Genomic DNA, 21,718 nt, shown 5'->3' with positions numbered 1-21,718 from the left:
GCGAGCAGCAGAGAGTGCCGGGGTGCGGGGGTTCGAAGGGAGAGAAGAGGGAGAGGGAGGAGGAAGGCATATGAGACATTCCTTCAGTGAACGGGTCGACCGAGTGTGAGTGCAAGCGAGCCGGTAAAATCGATGTGGCGAAGTGTAGTTGTGCCGCTACAGCGTGCGAAGGGTGCCTCTGCTCTGTTGTACCTCTCTCTGCCCACCCCTTTCCCCCTTTCCCTCTTCTGTTACGACCTCCTCGTCGCTCTCGCCTCTCCACCGCCGCCGAGATATGTTTCCCGTGTGTGATCCGCGGTTCCGCCTTGCGGCGTTACTTTGCGCTCCTCTCTGTATCTCGGACCAGAGAGAAGCAGGCAGAGTCGGGTTAACGAATGGACGTTCCCCTTTTTTGTCCGTTGCATTAATTTATCCCACGAGAAAAGACAGCCTCTTATCCGCTACACCACGTGTAAATGAAATTTTATGGAAAACAGTACCTTTTACGACCTAGCCGAGAAAACTCGGCTACGTAATACGTCCAGTACTGTCTACGATTGTTACTGACTGAATTTCGAGAGGGCTTGAAGTATATTTACAATTTCAGAGCTTGGAGAACGATAACGGCGAAGAGTTTGAGACTTCGATAGATTTATAAACTATTTAGGTTGCGCTACTTTTAGACGATGGGCTGTGAGCTTTAATCTGCGAACTAACGCGAAAGAAAATATCAAGATAAACTATACAACAGGTGTTCACTATGTGTGTGCGTATGAATGAATGAGTGAGTATGAATGAGAAATGATGATTTTAATTTGACGAATTGTATATTGATTTATGCATAAAATAATTCGTAAGTGCAAAATAAGAAAATTCTCAATTGGTCTCACAGAACACTGCAATCATGCTCAATTACAATGTCAGAGGCAATAAATCAAGGGAATTCTTTCCTTGCACCAGACACTGATGTCGACGATAGATAGAAAATAATAATTTTCGTATATCATCATTTCGTGTTTTCGATAGTTTAAGTTGGTAGCATGTAAAAGACAGTAAATTTTTTGTCTCTAAAGTTACACTTCAATATGGCTGCAGCGAGGTAGACACATTACTGGCACACATAGCACGCTATACGTATGGATTAGTGCCAATTCGTGTATGGCAGCAATCAAGCATATATTATATATATCATGACTCAGGCGACTACAAAACTATAGCGTAAGTAGAAGTACGTGCCATAAAAAGAAGCTACGTACTAAACAATCCAAATACCCCTGTGCTCTGAAACATAATACTACTCTTTGATTCTTTAATATATATATATAAAGTTAATGTAATAAGATTCAACTTTGATAAATCGGGTTAATGAATGGTTGAAAGTAATTATGCACGCACGCAAACGTAACAGATAAAAATTTTGAAATTTCGTAACTGTACTCTTGGTTCAAGCAACAACATAATATTTTAGGAATACTGTTGCGAAGGAAAGGGTTAACAATCTAACTTTACAAAAATCACATTCGCATTTGCGGCAAATTATTTTTTTGTGAATGCGCCCTCGCGGTGGCTCCGCTAGTTACGTTCCTGTAAAATACATCGTGCCGACGCGTGCTTCGGCCTGTGCGAGGGCGTATTAGCAAGAGAGACGCAAAGGCCGAGCAGTGGAGGGGCGAAAGGAGACGGGGAAGGGGAGCAGATGCGGAGGTAGTAGAGGGGACACGTACAAGAAAACGGAACACGGCGGAACGGACGAACATAACAGGTCGAGCGACCGTGCAAGTCTGAGCTGCGCTCCGTATTCTAACGGAGCTGCTCCGAAACGAGCTTACGTACGTGGACAATCGGAGTATTCCGGTAAACAGTTTCGAAGTGGAGGACGTGTTAAGTGCGCATGGTGAATCTCTCGTGTGCGAAATCATCGTAGAGATGAGAATAATCTCGCGAAATGAATGGCGCGAGCGAATGTGATTGACAAGTTTCACGGATGATTGCAGGATTAAAAAAAAAACGTTAAAAGCGAGCGGTTTACAAATAAAATAATTTTATCGAATTTACTTCAAACATGCTGAGTTGAATTGTAATCGCATTGAACGCGAGATGCGAGTTTTCTCCTTTGAACGAAACGAAGTATGTAGGTTACAAGTCGAAAGAAATTCTCACTGCTTGTAGCGACGGTAGTTTTCCTAACGGTTATCATTTGTATGCAACATTAATTTTGTTCTTGTAAATTGTTGTGTGAATGGTGGCTAACCCTCCCCGAGAGTGTGCGTGAGGATACGATACGATTGGTGCAAACAATATCCTTATTCTATATCGCGAATCTGATGAGTGACGTGATATGCTATTCACGATTGTCAGGAAATGACGCTATTCGCGTAAAAAGCGACCAATGATAACGCCATTTTACGTCATGTCGAGTGCCATAAGAATACGAAGTCAGCGGATTGGTTGTTTCCTCCCTGATGGGTTACGATCGTTTATGTTGCGACACGATGACATTTCAATCTTCACAGTGAACTACGCCGTGACGTTCAGTATTTTGTAAAAGCGTATGTAATGCACACACATACACACACAGAACGATAACACGTGAAAACGAATTTCTAAAACATGGAGGTAATTGCGTAACGAAGAATCGTCTAGACAACAATTTATACAACTGTAATTATTTAATTTTTACATTTACCAGTGTTAACTAAAAAAATTGATTAAACGTATACGTAAAAAAAAAGTATATCTCCGTCTTCTTTTTTTTATTTCTCCTACAACGTATAAACGATATGTACACACAGAAAAATATCAATTCTATTGTTAGAAAGAGCGTTTATTCAATTTACTTCTTTTCTTCTCATAAGTGACAATTATCTTTAACAAGAAATAATTTCTTGATGATTGTATTAAAATATACTCATCATAAATTTTAGAAAAAAAGAATTTATACTATTCTTGAAGAATATTATAAAATTATATCAAAGAAAAATCAAAATAATAAGCAAATTGAATATTTAACTTAATATTCTTGATTGAAGTAATAAATTATTAGGATTTAGAATATATTTTAAATAAATTTGCTGCTTACGATGAACTTTTGATAGATTTGTGGATATATGAAGTATTTGAAGTAACATTTACTTGATTCAAATATGTATATTCTTTATGTGTGCATGTATGTATATAGAAGTTTATTTCAAGTAAATATTGTTAAAGTAACTTGTTCCAAGTGTACTTTAAGATTACTGTTGAAAAAATATTTTTCTCAAAGATAAACATAAAAATTGAGTAATCGCTATTTTAAGCAGGAGAATGACATTTTTTCCGTGTGTGAAATTCGCGAATAACGAATTCGATAGAGGCGAGACGTCGATTTGACGGCAATCAGTGCGAACGAAGTTTGTCCGCGTAAAGTTCGCGAGACGGATCGCCATTGCGTATACAACGAGCCGTTAGGTAGAGTTTTCAACGAGAGGCGCGACCGATTGGCACAGGGACTTTTCTCTCCCCCCCCCCTCTTTCCCCCAACCCCTTCTCGTCGCCTGCACCCATTCCTTCATTATTGATACGAAACGGAGCCGAAGGGCAACGTCGCGACGTTTCGGGAGACCGCGACAACGTCGCAGGCGGGTTTCTCTCTTCCTTTTCGGAAGTCTGCCCGCTCTCTTTCCCCTTTGCCCCCCTCGAGCAACACGAGTTCCATGGGAAAATGAGCGCGATCGTTTCCGTACGATGGCGTTCACGTCGGTGTGTCGAATGCGAACGTTGGGTGTGATTTTGTGAATTTTGCGCCGCCGTGACACGCGCGACGTGGGATCGATATAAATCCGCACTGCGTATACCCGTTGCTAATATAAGAAACTTTTCTCTCTCTCTCTCTCACGTTCGAGATTTTAAGTGCCGTGTCGGAAATGCACTCTATTACCCGTGTGTCGATGTTCCTTTTTTCACTTTAAATATAGCAACAAGGATTTATTATATTATTACGTGATAAAATAACGAGAGGAAAAACAGGTATTTCAGTTTTGAAATTACGCTCGTTAGGAAATCATCAGCATATTCTCTTGCGTAACGCAGCATTATAACCGGTATAGCCTAACGGACTAATCAGTTTTTCTACTTCGAACGATCTATTGCTGTGTTCCAGGAATTCCATTCAGAGATTGTAGATATTTTGAGAGAAATGTTGCTTCCTTGATTATAATGGTATACATTATCGAATTAAATTGAATAGATAGATTAGATAGAGAACGATTTTAAGAAGTTAGAGGTCAAGGTTATGTAATATACAGGGTGTATGTATCTTTCGTTCGTTTATAAAACTATTAGCTTAAAATTATACCATGAACGAAAAGACTTAATAAATAACGTCTACTGACAAAAATGCTAAATTATTCGAAAGCGGAATGGCGTGCATCATTCGATTGCGATAAAGTTTCGAAAAATTAATAAGGTACAAAAAATAAAGTGAATCCAAAATAATAAACATCTTGAAATGATTAAAGTCGTTTCTACTAAACTGTACTAGGCAAAGGGTAAACTGTTCATTCAAAGTTCCGAGTATTTACGCCCTGCAGAATTTTGGGAAAATCCGCTTGTAAGAACGGGAACGCAGAGAAAACACGTTTTGGAAGAGCCATTTGGTTCGCGTTGTCGGCAGCAAGAAACGACCGCGGCGTCTCGAGTACGCGGCCTCCTAGACCTTGCAATGCCGCCGCCACTCGATCGTAGAAAACACCGCCGGTGTGGTGGCAGCAAGAGGCACGGCTGTCTGACGTGACGGCAACACAGCGGGGCCCCCCTCTTGCCCCCTACGGGATCGCGCGCGGATTCGCCCCTACCCGCGCGCCGTTCCTCCCACCAATGGGTCTCCCCCAATAGGTCGCACACTCATTAGCCCAGTCGCGCGCGACTTCCCCTCTCCTCTCCCTCCCTACCCGCGGCGTGCACGTCGCCGAGCGATCAGCTGGTCGGCCACGCGGCGTTGCCTCGTTGTCTTGGCTTGCGCCGTGCGCGCCGCACCGCCACGCGGTTTTCTGTGTACGTCGCTTCAGCGAGAGAGAGACCGGCGCGCGGGTGGGCGGGGAGATGTGCGCGCGCGCGCACGGTACACTCACGAGAGGTTAGATGCAGCCCGGCGCCCCGTGTAAACGGCGCGGCGGCCGACACGGTGCAAGGACGCGTTCGCGGCCGAATTAAGCCGCATTCACACGGCGTAACCCGTTAGGCGCCGCGTTTCGCAATCAATTAAAATTGGACCAAGACAATTAACGAATTAAAATCAAATGTAGCTTCTTATCGACCTTCCATTAAATCATAATTTTACATTTTAAAGTCTCTCGAGAAATCTTCATGATAAATCTTTCGAGGAAAAAGGAGGCAGTATGCAAAAGAGCTACGTTTCATAGAATTCATTAAATGTCGTTAATTTATGGTTTAGAACGAACGATCGAATAAACGCGATAAAAATGCTTATTGTGAAAGTTACGACATAACACCGCGCAGATCAGTTGGCAGGTCAACGGCACGGCGATACCTTCGACTAGCTAGAAATAGGAGGAAACGTTTCATGCGTAAAAATACTGATCATAATAACGTGAAGAATGATAAATAGATCTTCGGGATAAAGGTTTCCTCAACCTTGGACGCTGATTTATCGATCTCCGTATAACTATATTCCTTCTCTCGTATATCCTTTTTACTCATAACACCGAACGATTAAATGATTTACAATGGCGCAATAATTTCTCGCATTCTCGGCGAGCCAACATGGCTACCGTCGCCCTCAATCACCAGGGATCTCGACAATCTCGGTTCTTGCGTACTTCAAAACAAATCAAGTATTATATGAATCTGTTTCAAGCCAAATGTTTCCACAAAAATTTCCAAAATAGAAGAAAATCATTAATTCCGACAGTGAATCGTCCCAATCTTAAATTTCATTCTAAGCTTCGTGTCATTGACTGAAAAATTTCGAATTCTTACGCGACGTAGTTTTAGTCCTTCGCTCAGCGAAATCACGCATCTGCGCAATAAATAGTATCGTCCCAACGAACCGGTATCTATTCTGAGAACAATAGCGACCGCTTTTAGCGACGATTTAGGGGCGAGAACAAGGCCGTGCGAGAGAACATTATCGAGCCGTCGTCGTCGCCGTCGCGTTAAAAAGGAAATACGCGCAGGAGGCGACGACGAGCGGAGGAACAAAATATCGGCACTTCGATACTATCAGCATATCCATAGGCATTCCTACTTACGACGACGGAGCGGGTGTCTACCGAGAGCAGCCGATTCTTGTAACCAAACGTACGAAGATCGCCGATCGCGTGCGCCGAGCCCCGCCGATCATCGCCGACGACGACGGTCGGCACTGACGGGTGCGACGACGAACACGCTCATTGTGAAAGTTACGACATAACCGCGCGGACTACTCCCGCAGGTCAACAGCGTGCGCGCGATACGATCTCTCTTTCTCTCTCCCTCCCTCTTTCTCGCGTTCCTCGTCTCGGACGGCGAGCATTAAGCTGGTCGCGAGATTTCTGGCTCCCCGTTAAGGCCGGTTTACACTACTCGCAATTCGCGGACGGAGGGAATCGAAACTTCTTATCGCGAATAACGAAAATAAAATTTCAAGATCCACGCACACTGAGAACAAATTTTTTTTTTTAATGAAAAAAATGTACATTTTCTCAAACCATATAATGCATTTGTTGGTTTCAGTTTAAATAAAAATATTTATTTTTAAGTAAATATAGAGATATATTGCCTTAAATAGTATATAATTTTGTATTTTTACATTCTTTACATTTAAATAATGATTTAAAAATAAACTAATAATATTATTAAACTTAATTAAATTGTTCTTATAAATTAAAAAATCCAATTATCTTGATAATTAAAAAAAATTACCTGATTAAAAATTATTTCTTAATTCTATTTACTTAAATATTTCAATTAAGAGGTTTTTAACATGACTGCAAGTAAGCTGCTAGGACTTATGGAATAATTTTATGTTAAATAAAATTTGTTTTACCATTTTTTTTCTCTCAGTGCATATAACACGTTATAATGCCTAACTAAAAGAAATCGTAGATGAAAGTCATAGAATCATAAATAAAGTAGGAAAAAACTTATCAAATAATTTTTAAACTTCCAAGAGTTAATCAGTTGATTGAAATAGATTACACGTCAATTACACTGGGAAAAGAAAGTCAAAATATTCGAAAGCAAATTTGTGACATTTCTTACAATATTGATTATAAAAAATTTTGATGACCCGCACGCGAAATACACATTTCTGTGAAAGGCATATCATTTTTCTTTAATTAATTAGGTTATTTGCTAGGAATAAACTTTCATTAAACTTTCATTTAAACAAGAATTTAGTTCAGTAAAATAACTGAAACATTATATCCCATAAATAAATTTTTAAGTATCTCTTTCTCTTTTAAGTATCTTTTAATTATATAATCTCTTGAATTACTGTTATTAAAATAAACTTGGAATTCATTCTTTTCTATACGAGTTATGCCATTATGGTTTCTAGAAATTAATTGCCTTCAGTCAATGTAAATTAAATAAGTCTCACCGATTCGGCATCAGTAACTGTATTAGATTTTGATGTCAGCTGCGAATGATTAAAGCTCTATTTTAATTGGAATTTAATAAGATCTATTTAATTGAAATAAGATTGAACGCGCGATTTCGCAGAACGAGAAATATAAAGAAAGAAACCGTATGCTACGGATAACGGATCAAAGTATTTGACTGCAGGAAATGGAAGAGCGTACGCGAAGCGGATACGTCGTTCTCTCCTTCGTTCCGCGACGTCTCACGCGCCATTTAAATTCTAAATTCCGATTCCAGCAATTAGCTCGTAGCGGACTAACGCAGCGTAGACGACAAGTAAATAATGTCGACAGGTGGAGCCCGTATGGAGGGAGCCCGTATGGAGTCTCCGGACACGTCGTCGTTCCGCCTAGAAATCGTCCGCCGTCCGACGGCGGCGCTACGGTTAGCCTCCGTAACACACATTATATCGGCTTTGCGACCGCGTTTAAAGCCCCGTATCGCGCGTAAAGACGAATCCCCCCGATGGCGACGGCCATGTTCAACATTTCCATAAATCTCGCAACTCTCGCGTTACGCAATGGCGTCGCGTGACACACACGGCAAGCCTGCGAGCATGTTCGCCGCCTCTTCGCGCTCGTCACGGTATCGCGATCTCTTCTCGAGCTGCCGGGCGTCAATACTTAGTACTCAGAGAGAAGACATGGAAGCTCCCGTGCATGCCGCAGAGAATTCCATGACCTTTTCTCCTCCTCCATCCCCCTCTCACGCCTCTCCCTTCCCTCAAAAGCCGCTTTCTCGAGCCGAAATACGAAATCGTTTCGACTCCGAGCGTCGAGAGCGTCCGCGGAAGCTGTCGGCCCTCGAACTTTTGTGTGTTCGGAATTACGGTATCCGACTCGTTCTCTCACGCCGCCGCGAAGACGCGAGGGAAGGAAACGTACGGAAGGAAAATTCTCTTACCAACTGTGTACACGCACGACTCCGAGATATATATGCTCCGGAGTAAATCTTACGTAAAGCGGCCGTTCTCGTAAATAAAGCGAAACTCGAAGAGACGCGAGCGGACTATTTCGAGACCGACCTCTTATCTGCGCGTCGCTTATTTGCCGCGAGCGACTGAATCGCCGCTGACTGAGAGATAAGGCTTATCATCGCAGCCGATGCAACATTGTCGGCCGCGTATTATGACAGGGACCACCACGTACGATTTGTCGACGCAGGATATACGCGGCCGGCGCGCAGACGCGCGGCATACGCGAAGAAAAGAGGCGAGAGATGCGATCTTCTCGCTATTCGACGATGCGTTCGATGAAATATGCCAGCCTTCAGCGCGGCCGGCGCGGAAGGCCCGGAATAACGTTTCTCAATCCGCCACCGTCACGGCACGCGACCCTTCTCCGCCGCCGTTTCCGTGTGCAAAGATAAGATGCGATCGGAAAAACCCCATTCGCGGTCCTCTCGGCAAACATACGTTTTTCAACACCTCCCTCTCGTTTACGCCTCGGCGTTGTGCACGCGCGGCACAACTCCGGTTTCGAAACACCAGCGGCCGCGGCGGTTCTCTCCTCGTTTTCACCGCGTCGCCGCGTTTTGTCGTTCGCGAACATTCATTCTTTCGATGATTCATTCGCCGTACGTACGCCGAGCGTACGAAAATAAATCGTGCGAATTCGCCGTAAGGCGGTCGCGACCGCCGGCGGCAGGCGATATAACAATCAGGGTGGGGCTCGTTGGTCGCACGGACATCGGGCAAACACTTAACGTAGGTAGATCAGTAACGATCGAAAGCCGGCCCTAGTTCCTGCACGTGGCACTAGGTGGTCGCCGGGAGCTCCCCGCTCAGGCGGCCAGAAAAAAGCGGATACGCGCACGGATGCTGTGTGCTGTGTGCGTCCGACTTTATCCGCGGAGAGACGCGCAAGGCCCACAGGACCACCGCCGCCGCCGCCGCCGCCGCCGTCGCGATTGTGTGCAACCTGTGTGCACAAGGCCCGCCGTGAGGGAGCGATGCTGAACGATGCGCAATTGACCCTGCCTGAGCAGTCTTCAAGTCGTTAACATTCTTGGCCATTTTTCGTCGTTTAAACGCGCTTGCACAATTCGCACGACGACGAGCGAATTCGATTTTCAATTTTACAATTTTATTCCACGACATTTGGTATTCCATTTGAGAAGGACTTCCGTGTGCGTTTTCCCTTAGGGTTATAAAACCGTTCGAGGATTTGAGAGAGGAAAAGCGTAAACGAAAATGTGGCGCACAGACTCTACAATTAAGATGAAGCGATGCAGATGCAATAACGATTTTACCAGCTTCTCTCGTCTCTCTTCCATGCATTACGTTGTATAATTTTTATTCTTTTATTTTTTTTTTTTCTTTACACACAAGTAAGCTTGTCGAAGGAGAATAACTAACGATGTAACATATGACAATGAACTAAAATTGTCCGTTAAAATGGTGAGTCATATGACCGGTTAATAATGTTACGAGATATCTTATCAGTTTGTTCTGCTACATTGCGAATGTACGGCGGAAGTGACGGATCTGAAGTGACCAGCTCGCCGTCCGTTTGGATGAAATTATAAACAATGTGTCGCGATATGAAACGATTATTGCGGCGTTTGTAGACACGTGTAAATGGCGGGAGCAGAAAAATGTCGGGCGAGTCGAGCGACAGGGACGGCTGTCGGGCTGCTGTCGCCGCCGTTCGTTCGCCCCCTTTCAAACGAGTAGGACGAACAAGAAAATGATGAATGGACGCGACGAATCTAGCGCGGTCAGCACGATCAACGGCCGGTTTTAATGTGCTAATTCGATATTAAGGGCAAAAAAAAAGGACAGCGGATCGTCCATTAAAATCTCAATAAATATTCTCTTTATCTAGGGAGACTCTTTATCTTTGGTACGCGCGAGCACCAACTAATTATTGAGTTTATTACACCTGTATGTAATACTAAACGCGAGGGGGCAATGTCATCACAGTTCACTGCTATTACCGTCGAGGATTCACGAAATGGCTTCTCGACCATCCCAAATTAGAATGTTTATCGAACGCCACGCTTTAAAATATTGACGTCCCTTGTCTGAAAATGTACGTTAAAGAGACTCGAAATAGTCACAATTAACTATGAAATGCACATTTGGACCGAGTAAATTTATTTGATCGATTCTTACTTTCCCAGAATCTTCTTCTTACTTTTCGGAATCGTTCCTCGTTAGATCGAGCTTTGGCATCGTGAGGTGGCAAGTCTAGAGAATTCGCGTATTATACACTAAGAGGAAACAAAATAGTTCCGGTAACTATAATTTAATACCTCTAAAATTTAAGTACTTGCCACTTACGACAGAAGCAAAGTAGTACTAAATGCTAAAAAGATATAAACACTGTAACAATTGACACTGTTAATTGATAGTAAAGTAGTAATTCAACTATATTTCTCAGTTATACAACAGATTTCAGTTAGATAACTACCGAATGCATAACTACCGAACCACACTAATTAATTAATTACTACAACACGTTAATAATACACAAAAAAAACTTTAAATAAAAAAAAGAATATATTTCTTTATTTAATATATTATATCTTCTGTTGAAATAAAAATATTTACTTTTAAATAAATATATTCTCAAGTATATAATTTTGTACTTTTCTATTTATTTAAATAACGATTTTAAATAATGATTTTACAAATAAACTTATAATATTATTAAACTTAAATTAAATTGTTTTCTTAGATTAGAAAATTTGATTATTTTAAATATAACAATAATCTAACAATCAATATTTTCTAGAACTGCAAGAAAAAAATACTTGATTAAAAATTATTTCATTTATTTACATAAACATCTCAATTAAGATATGTCCAAATTAATTGCAAATAAATAAGCTATTACGACCCACCAAGTAAATAATTTTTGTATATTAAATCAAATTGTTTGTTTTAAAATGTGTTCCTCTCAGTGTATATTTTTCATTGTAACTGTTTTGTGTACACTAAAAAAAATTTATTATGTCCGAGGAAATATATTTATTTTAGCATCATTTCATTGATTTAAAAAATATGTCCCAAATTTAAAAATAAATTATTTTATACTATTTAGTATTTATTTAAATCAAGGAAGTTATGCTAAAATAAAAATATTTACTTGGAGATAAAAAAATTTTTTTTATTGTATACAGGACCGATTAAGTATTCACATACGAATGAAATAATTATGAAAGCAGTAAAAAATAGCCATAGCATCTTCAGTGCTGGAAGTAAAAACAAAGGATCTCTAGTTCGAATCTCGGTCAACTAAAGTTTCTGCCTACATTTTCTTTATTATTTTTCCGTTAGTTATCTTACGAATAGTTACTATACTTTTCCTTAGTTCATATAACTTATTGTTTTCTTATTACAACTTTAATACGTAGTTGAAACATTATTTATCCTTGAATTTCTAATTGCTGATATAATTTCTTCTCTCTGATGAGTGCACGCTATTCTTTTACTCGATACTATTGTCCTTCCACACGGATTAGCTCTGATCGAGCTCTAATTAATTTGACAAGTGAAACCTACAATATTTCGTCTGTTCAATATAATTAATTTTTTGAAAAGGGAAATATCGCCCGAAACTTGAGCAACACTTTAATCGCGCTGGTTACAGAGTTACATACCTTCTGAATTTTTAAAAAAGAAAATCTTAAATCATTCTTTATAATGTCTAGAATATATGAAAGAAGTGAAAGGTTACTCAAAAACGTAATTATTCACGTGAAGTTTCTTTGTCAATTTCGTTTGTCTTACAGAAGCGCTAGAAGAGTGGACTCGATAGCAACCTCATTGACAGTGAAAGTCAATTTAAATAAGTCAAAACAGTTTAAGAAAATTATTTTACACGTTAATAATCATAAAACATGATCTTTCTATAAATATCAAATTTATTAATTTTTTGAAAAAATTTCCAAAAATTAGTGATGTTTTAGCATTGAAAAGGTATGCAACTCCATAAATTAGTCGGAGTTCGAAACCATTCGCGTCTTAGACTTGGCACCATCTCTAGGATCAGGAAACTACAAACGCGTTATGGCGATGGACGATGGATAGTCGACGATCAGCTTCCACATGGGAAATAAAACCGTGAACCGCGCGCCCGACTCTTTCATGGGACGCACAAAAAAAGATGAAGACGCGGCGACGGCTTAAAGTTTAACCGAGTTTTGCCCGTGTCAAATTGGCTGTCGGTAAATGAACGCCAGTTTCGTGCGGTAAACCTTTGTTCCCTTCGTGTCACGAGGACGCACGAGACCAGCGTGTCGTATCCCGTGGCTCAACAGAATCCCAGATACCTCGCTTATGCAAATGATACCTCGCTTATGCAAATGCGCGTCTTTTCTTCGCGTCATTGGCATGACCACAAGTCGAAGAACACTTAACACGCATATCGTACTCGCGGAATTATTCAGATTGATTATTTAAAAACACGCCTCTTTTCCCTCGTGAAAAACACTTCTATAATTAGTAACTTTTTTTTTATCAATCAAGATTTTATCGGATTCTACTCGTCTCGAGTTCTTCGATCTTTTATTTTTGACGCGGGATATTTTAGTAATCGAACCGCTTGGCAAACTGAAACTTTACGGTATCCACGATTCTGCTGAATTCCATAACAAATTTTATTAAAGATCTTTGAGCTGAAGATAATAATTTTATCAAACCATCCTCGCAATCGACGACAGTTCAGACCTGCTTATCTATCCGGGGACGCGAAGCGATTCTCAAGACGAGAGAGAGCGTTGAAAGATATTCGTTCTATGAATCGACAACTGTATAACGTGTTACCCTAGTACCGGGAGATACTACTCAGTATCGAAAAGTCAGCATCGATATTTCGATAAGCATGCCTATCTATCGTACCGTTGACGGTGCACAGACGAAAGTGCAAGCGGGACGGAGCGATCAAATGAGAAAGAGAGAGAGAGAGAGAGAGAGAGAGAAAATGAGAGATCGCGTGAGAGAGCGAAGAAGACGGAGCTCGAGGGGCGACAAGTATTTTCCCTGTCTTGCCTCTCCACTACTCAGGCGTCGATATATCAGCAGTCGGCGAAAGAAGTTCAATGTGGCGGTAAAAGCGGATGGTAATGCAGATTGCGGTCTCAGGGCGTCTCCCGTTACCGCGTTGCATCGCATGGTGCACATCTCTCCCGAGTGCACCGTCCGTTCGCCTCGTCGTCCGGCCGCCCATTGGCCGTTCGTCGCCTCGCTCTCCATTCCGTGGATTCCTAGCCGATTAATCCCCCCGACAGCTATACGGGAAGCCCACCGTGGTCTGCGGGACCTTAACGCGCGGATCCGAGAATACGCGTCCGCGGACATTGTCGATCTATGCACGCGGCAGCGGCGGCGGTGGCAGCTTCACGGCCGAGCAACTTGCCGAAATCTAGTTCGGAACTCTGTAGATTCGAGACACCCGAAGGGGAGAAAAGTTAACGACTGTTACATTATACGTTTGTATCGAAATAAAATTGAGTCGTCCGATAAGAAATAAAAGTTCATTTAAATAGGACTACTTAAGTTAGGTCATTAGAGATACGATCGACAATTAGAAACGACTACTTGCCCAGCAAGAAGCGTTACGCGGCGTTACTCGCAACGTCCGTGACGCGTGGATCGGAATGCTGACGGGGAACACAAAATTGTCATCTGCGCATTAAACGAAAGTAACGTGAGCCGAGGACCGAAATTTCTGTCGAGACACTCGGTAGACACGAGGAGGCGCGTTGCGCGGGGCGATTCGTAAAAAAAAGTCTGTAAGAGAGGCAACGATACCAGTTTCGAAGTTCCGAGAAGCCGATGGGCCGCCGTAACGATCATCGGGAAGGCTGGAAAAACACTAACCGCTCACGATGGGGAGAAGAGATTTCTCAGGAAGAAGGCACTGGAAGAGGTTCGCCCGTCGCTTCTCTACGGCGCTTACATGTGTATTCGGCGTTCTCAAGGTTGGTAGGTAGGTATGTAGAAACCTTCCATACAATGCGCGTAGTGCCCACTTACTATCGAAAGGATCAATACGGGGGACATGCACCGACTTGCTTGCTTGCTTGCTTTCCTGCTTGCTTGCCTGCCTGCCTGCCTGCATGAATCTCCCTTGCCTGCAAGACTGTAGGTCACGCAGCGCCTTCGTGGGATATCCATTTCGAAGGAGGCGAGAATCCTTGGGAAGGGGACTACCGAAGTCATCCGAAGGACTGTCGATTGAAGGTCTACGCCAATATTTAACGAGCGCTTTCTCGATAGATTTTTGTCCCAGCTGGGATAAACACATCTTATGATTAACAGATAAGTTATCTGTGAACGCAATCAAGTACCTGTGGACGATAACCAATGGTTAACAGCGACTAGATTAAAAAAGATGACTATGTTTTTACAAATGCTTTCAATCGGAAAAATAGCATCTTCTAAAGAACAGTTGCTTTAATTAGAAGCAACGCAAAAAAGTGTTCTCGTTGGAATAAAAAATTTTGTGCGAGATTGAGTCTCAAGTGCCATTCGTTTGCCACACAACCGTGTAATATTTGCGAGTACTGTTTCGGACCTCGCGTCCGTCTTCGCGATCACGAAAAGCGAGAGCCGCCGAGAGTCGCCTCGGCTATCGAGTTTCTTCGAAGCGCGGAACGGGGAACAAACGGAGGTCACCCTACCAGGGGTGTAGCATCGGGACAGTGCCCTTCACCCTCCTCGGTCAACCACGTCCCGTAATCGGAGGAACTCGGCAGCACTCGTGTGTTCTCGCAGGACTACAACGCGATGAGTAAGCGAGAGAGAGAGAGAGAGAGAGAGAGAGAGCGCAGAAGGACGAGGTTCGCGAGGAACGATCCGCAAATTCGTTCGCACCAGCGTTGCCAACCGTAAGCCAGAACTACAGTATTTACAACATCACGATTACATCATGAAGCACCAGAAGCATCGAGAATACAATAGCATATGCAAATACTTCACAAAACGCATTCATGTTGATTCATCTTTTTTCTAGTAAACATTTCTTTATCCAAAATCCCCCCCCCCCCATAGGGGGTTAACTAAAAGTCTGAATCATCAATATTATTTAAATATGCTTTTTATCTGTGTCGTTCCCTGAACGGGGTTACACTTTAGCGTCATGCCCTGTAAATAGAGTGTAACAGAGAGAAGTACGTGTAACAGCATTGAAGTGTGTAACAGCTGAAGAATGCCCTCTAGAGTGTATCCGATCGAGTCTTTTTCGCTTCGCGTTGAATGTATTTTCACACCGCGTGCCAAAATTCTATCCCGGATAAACAGATTAATACGCGGTAACGACGCATATATTATCCGCAATGAATTTCGCTGCGGGAGGAGCGGCGGGAGGGAACCTTCGCTCGCGAGGATCTCGACTCCTCCGTTCCCTTTTGACCATCGTTGCTCTCGCGCCGTGTGTATGTGTGTGTGTGCGCGTGTGTGTGTGTGTGTGTGTTGCCCCACCGTCCGCTTCATTGTTCAGTCGGCCAATCACGCCCACGGCTAAGGAGAGCTTGCGGCATCGCGCGTGGCGCTCGTGCGTTCTCGCCCGACAGACGAGACGGCCCGATTAGGCCGAATTCGCACGAGTTCGCTACCGAGCAAGCGGCCGAGCGTTGCGAGCAACCGAAGGGGTGCCGAGGGGACCAGAGGGGGAGGGTGAAACGATGCAAGAGAGGAGCGAGAGACGCGAGCACACGATGGAGAGACGAAGAGAGGAAAGAAGAATCCCGCGCGCGCGGTCCCCAGAGTCGATTCCACCTACGAGGCGAAGTGCGCAGCGGGCGGAAAGAATCGGAGCATCTGTAGATGACCCCCGGAAGCGAGCTGTCGAAGTGTCCATTCGATTTCCGCGTATCCGCACGGGGATTGCCAAGCGGCCCGTGAAAAGTATGTTTTCGGTACCTTCCCCCGGCATGTTCCCGTGATTAATCGATCGGGGAACTGCCTCCTCCCCCCCCTTCCGCCGCATACCGTTAAACAGCCACTAAATCGTGGCACATCGTAAGCTTCGCTTCGTAACGACGAATTTAAATCTCTCTACAAGTCTTTGAAAATCTCTAGAAAAACCGTTTTATCTATTGGACAGCATTCCATCTAGGAATCCGTTCGTACTCTGCAAAACTACAAGCTCATGGCAATAAGCTGACCGTTAATCAATTTCTTTAAAGTGAAAAGTAACGATCTCGAAGTGATAATCGTGCCGTAAGATTATCGGCGTTTCAGAAACCGATAGCGTTAAAACATTAAAACGCGACGCCAGCGGCGGTCCGATACAAAACTGGGGCAACGATTAGGAGTGGGGCAGGAAATCGCTAATCGGGCTTAATTAGCCAAGGTTCCCGGTGCAACTGGGATCCTGTGAACGGTGAACCAGATATACTCCGTTATCATTATCATTGTAAGCGAACGCGAGCTGGGGTATCCTACTGCCCGATGCTGCGGCTCAGCTGGGAGCGGGAGGCGGCGTGATCTGTCGCCCTCGGCGGCTACGTCCCAAGTGGCGAGACACGGCCAGCGGGTGGCGGTGCGCGGCAGGTGCAGCTGACGGCGCGGACAAGAGGGAGGGAGAGAGTGAAAGAAAGAGAGAGAGAGAGAGAGCGTGCTTTCGGCTCCTCCCGACGCGAGACGACGCGACACGATCGTCGTCGCTCGACTGGACGGCGGGCGCGGAGTGTATATAAATAGGCGGCACGTCGACCGACCGTCTGGTCTCTCACCGGTGTTACGCTATTGCATGCACGCCACTTCGTGCGGATACGCGCGCGAGAGGGGTGGTTTTCTCGTATCGACTCGCGCCGTGCCTCTGCATTACCGACAATGACGATGACGACGATGACGCTGATGATGATGACGGTGACGACAATGTAACGTGACGATCGAGTCTTCGATAGGTATACATATATATATGTATGCACGAGGATTTTTTTTCCGCTCGCTAGATATTCTCGTAAAATTCATATCGCTCTTTTGCTACAACAACGTCATAACTCAAAAATTGTTATTTTTAATTGTCTGTAAAAAAACGAGAATTTTAATGAGAATTTATTACATTGAGTGAGGAATTAGTGATACTTTTATTCTTCCACAATCAGTTAAATTATATCAAAATCGCACAAATAATATCATAAAATTTTAATAAAGTTTTAATTAAAACATTTAAACTAAAAAAATTTGTTTTTTTAAATCATATCATTATAATAACTGAGCGATATGTCTACACCGAGAAAAAAAACTTGTTAAAACTTGATTAAATTTTATCAATTCAAATATTTATGTATTTGACTTAAATACATAAAATATTTGAATTGAAGAAATGTAATAAAGTTGAAAAACTTAATAAAGTTAACAACTTTTTTCCCATTGCATGTATTGTTTTCGATAATGATGTCACTTTCAGTTTCCACCTTTACGATTTACCTTCAAGCGCTTATTCATATATGTGATCATATCTAATTTAAAAAGAATTTTGTAAGGGAATAAAATCAAACAATGTGATGTCTGAAATGACGTATGCAGTTCCGTGATTGCAAAAAAAGAAACGTGTAACGCTTTACATTATTTGAGAAACAATAATAGAAGCAAACGAAACGTGATAATATAAAAAATGATTTAAGAAACTGTAACTATAATAGAAGAACACCGCGGCTTGAAACGAAAACATTGCAAGATGTATTATTTCTGTTAAGAAAGAAATGTTTTTTTTTTCGTTAATTTCGTATGTCTCTGATATATGCAATTCATTTGGCGATGCGACAGGAATATTTATTAATTTTATTAATAAACATCGTGCTGAGTATACAATATCCTTCCGAAGGATAGGTAGCCCATTGGTCCAGCGGGAAACTTCAGCGACCAACGGTTTGCCGCAGAGAGAGAGCGTCACATCGATCGCAAAACCAGAAGCTTCTCACGGAATTCTCCAGCGCGTTCATGAAAGGGTTGCGCTCATTTCCCTCACAAAACAGCCATCAATCCCCCATGAAAGTAAAATAAAACAATATATGAAAATAAACTAAATCAATGTATATTTCTACGAAATCTGGTAATCAATTTCAGATTACTTATAAATTATATACTAATTGAATAAATCAACTGAATTACGCTTGAAAATAAAGATAAAAATGGTAGAAAATGAAAATTTTTATAATTGATATGTTTAATCACGTGCTCACACATGTTTTGTTAAAACCGTGAGCTTTTGGAGAGAGAGAGAGAGAGCCGATTTAGCTGAGGAATCAACGCAATTACGTCTCTAAAGAAATAATTAAACGTAACCATAAACGGGTAAAAAGATGCAAGAAGAAAGACATGGAAGCCAGGGACGGAGACTCGCGATTGGTGGCTCGATAATGCACGGGGTCCAATTAGCACGCGTAACGCTCACGCTCGTAACGCCGAACTCGCGCGCGGGGCGACACGACATTACGAATATGCGGTGGGAACAGCCGCGGTAACGCGCACGCTGTTGCCAGATTTTTTTACATCACGTGTCTCCGCGTGCTCCGATTAATCGCGAACGACGCACGGCATGGTGCTTGCGTACGCCTTAAAAGCGCCCGAAGGCCATTACGTAAGCGTTCGTTCTGTCGCCGTGTCTCGCTTCAGCGACACCTTGTCATCGATCCGCGATTTCCATTTCGAGGCACGAACGCACCTCGGAGAGGCGCAAGGAAAAAAAACAACCGGGAGCCAACTCGGGGGATGAATCGTCGAACGATCGTCGATTTCTCGCGGTGCCGGGGGGGCAAATGAATAAGGGAAACTCTCACCACGAATTTTCGGATAACGGACCTGTTACAAAGTCGGGCGATCGTGTATCTCGTGTCGCTCGCAAGATACTCGGGATTCGAGTCCGATTCAAGCTAACGTTCATTATCACCGCTTGAACGTAGCTATATACCGACCGAGAGAGGTGAAATGGATACCATGACGCGAAATACTTTTTAACTCGAACTATGTAACACTCGGGGGCTGGAGTCTCTCGCTTTCCGGCGATGACCCGGCCATAGTGCTCGCAGCGAAGCGGAGCCTGGACATATCGTAGTGATTGGGATCAATACGTTTAACCACACTACCACGCAATAACACCCCTGCTCGTCCCCTTTCGCCTCCATCGACCTCACTCCGCGTCTCGCCCTCCGCCTCTCGCTTCCGCTCCTTCCATCCGTTTCGCCTCCGCTTCGACCTTGCGGCGAATTCTTTCGTGTAAACCGCGAAAACCCGCATTGAGTCGCGTCAAGGCGAATTTCCATGATTCGCGTCTCATGATATTCTCATGCGTTTACAGCCGTCGTGCCGCGTCGGATGAACGCGATAACGTAAACAGAAGCCTAAAAACTCGTTCTCAACAATCGTACATCCACAACGTGAATTCACGTTGAAAGGCACACAGATAAGATTGGCGGAACGGCTGTACGCAGGGATACTCCGTACAGCCGTCTAATGAAAAATATGAAAAGGAACCGCGAGATTCGACCATTAGTAGGGAAATCGCGTCTCCCTCGTCGTTCCGCAGTCATAACACGGCTTATAAATAGAGGATGCAAACGTGCAAGTGTACGGGATAAGAATATACCAGCGGGACATTTGTAATATCGTTACTCTTCTCCCGTTTACATTTCGCGACCAACTCCCGCGATTCACCCATCCGCCGCTGACCGCCGCTACCGCCGAGTGTTTAATCGAGCGCGGGAGGAAACTGTTTAAACATAGGGAATAATTTAAGTAATTGTGACAATGGAACCGCGTGGATAACTTTCGATTATCCACCAGATATCGGCGGACTCTCGTCCCGCAGTTTTTGCAACGCTTCGCGTTCCGCGCGGTCGCGCGAATCCGCATTTTCGGATATAGTACGTTAATAACGGCACGGACGGTTAATTAACACCGTTAATGAGCAAACAGATAATGATGATGCTAATTCGACCGGCATTCGACGACCGCGTATTATTATCCGAATCTCTTATTTACGGCGGGATCGAATCGGCAATGGCGCGGACCCATTAGCGAGAGCGCAGCTCCGATGCGTTCCTAAATCAGCGTGACTGCCGCATTTCCGGCGCGGTGCATGCATCGTTCGCCGTTGTCGGTCGATAAGTCGATTAATAAAATCGCCGAGCGAGCGATTATCGTGATATTCCGCGCGGCGGAATTAATCACGTTTATAATCCACGATACATTTAATAATTTGCTCTGCAAACTTGTTCGTGTTTCTTCAATCGATGATTGCGTGTGAAAGTAACGACGATGTTTACGCGTCTAGACTTTCGAAATTATTCGCATCTACGCGGAACGTATAAACGCAGAGCGAATTCCCCGCGATCATTCGGTTCCGTCGAACGACATGACACGTTGTGCCCCGCGAAAATGTGAGATCGATTTTCGAAGCTCGAGCGAAATTATTCGCAGGTTGTACCCGGCGCATCTCGGAGCGGTCGGAGCCGCCATATTGTTACTGGATGCATTCGCCAGAAGACACCCACCACACTGGTACACCGACTCTAGACGCTAACTTTATACCTATTAAGGTCCGGGATCGATAGCGGGTACGTATACTACGTATACGTCGCGCGTACTAAATACTGTATCGCATGTACAGGGTGAACGAGCGGTTACGGGCGGCTGGAGATCTCTCTAACGGAGGAACGACGCTGGAATGGCGAGGAATCTCGAATGTAGCGAGAGAGCGAACGAAGAACGGGAAGGACGGACGAGACGGGTGCCGCGCGTTCTTTCCGTGGAAGAGGAGCTCGTCGAGCGAAACGTCGTCGATCGAGTGGTTTAATCAATGATATAATCGAGTCGATGAGCATCGCATTGTGGGCTCGCTCGCTCGCGCGCGCGTCGCATGTAACGAGCAAATTTAATTCGTCTCGCTCGCGCAATAAACATACAATGCGAGCTCGAGCTCGCTGCTATTATCCGATCGTTGATATCACTATATGCACCTCGCCGTGTGCCGGAGGAAGGAGCGGCAACACAGTGCGGCGAAAGCTCGCTCGATCATTGCCAACCTGACGACAGCTTCTGCGTCCTGCGGCACCTTCCTCGGCTTCGCGTGCATCGCGCGCTTTGGAAAACCTTTCGTCAGCGGAACGGCGTATGGAGCGTAGAAACATGTTAACCGAGCTGATTTTGATACATACTTGAACA

General features: G+C 43.7%; 1 protein-coding gene and 1 long non-coding RNA gene across 7 annotated transcripts in view; one reads left to right on the top strand and one right to left on the bottom strand.

Moving 5' to 3' along the window:
• The window catches only part of LOC105201701 (serine/threonine-protein kinase tousled-like 2), a 52,624-nt gene that overhangs the window by 11,605 nt on the left and 19,301 nt on the right, over positions 1-21,718 (bottom strand). The gene's annotated exons all lie outside the window — the stretch shown is intronic.
• Positions 15,738-18,645, top strand: LOC120359504. Its single transcript, XR_005576261.1, has 2 exons — positions 15,738-17,457; positions 18,381-18,645. It is a non-coding gene; the product is annotated as an uncharacterized LOC120359504 (long non-coding RNA).

This window comes from Solenopsis invicta, chromosome 14 (genome assembly GCF_016802725.1).
Source record: "Solenopsis invicta isolate M01_SB chromosome 14, UNIL_Sinv_3.0, whole genome shotgun sequence".
NCBI lineage: Eukaryota > Metazoa > Arthropoda > Insecta > Hymenoptera > Formicidae > Solenopsis > Solenopsis invicta.
The sequence above is the reverse complement of the archived record's forward strand: the minus strand, read 5'-3'. Positions and strand labels throughout refer to the sequence as shown.